Here is a 523-nt window from a genome sequence, read left to right as displayed (position 1 = left end):
CCAATCACATGGAGTTTATCTAAAAGCAGATCAACAAAATCAAAAGCTTCAGTTCAATCAATAAAGACTGCACCTGTAAGTTCACCATTATCTAGAACAGAGAACACTTCATTGGTGAGTTTAAGTAGGGTGGTACTTGTGGAGTGGTTAGACCTGAAGCCAGATTGAAATGATGTTATTGAGATGATGTGAGAGGTTATATTATAAATTAATTTTTGAACAGTTTAGCAATAAAACATACAATGGATATAGATCTATAAATGCAGGAAAAGTATTACACCATATAACATTACAGTAATTTCTTTCATCAACTCATCGATATGGCCTTTAAAGTTTAAGAATTCATCAATGTAAACCTGCAGGAAACAGTTATGTGGCCTTTTATTTGATACAAACATGTGAATGAAAAACAATTATATCCACCTTAACCAGTTCCTCATTTAGATTATTTTGCAGATCATATAAATCTGTTAATAATACTTCATGTAGAGGAGGATGATGAGTAGGATGCTAGCAGCCAGGC

This window comes from Seriola dumerili, unplaced genomic scaffold, assembly GCF_002260705.1.
Source record: "Seriola dumerili isolate Sdu_G_001 unplaced genomic scaffold, Sdu_1.0 BDQW01000167.1, whole genome shotgun sequence".
Taxonomy (NCBI): domain Eukaryota; kingdom Metazoa; phylum Chordata; class Actinopteri; order Carangiformes; family Carangidae; genus Seriola; species Seriola dumerili.
The sequence above is the reverse complement of the archived record's forward strand: the minus strand, read 5'-3'. Positions refer to the sequence as shown.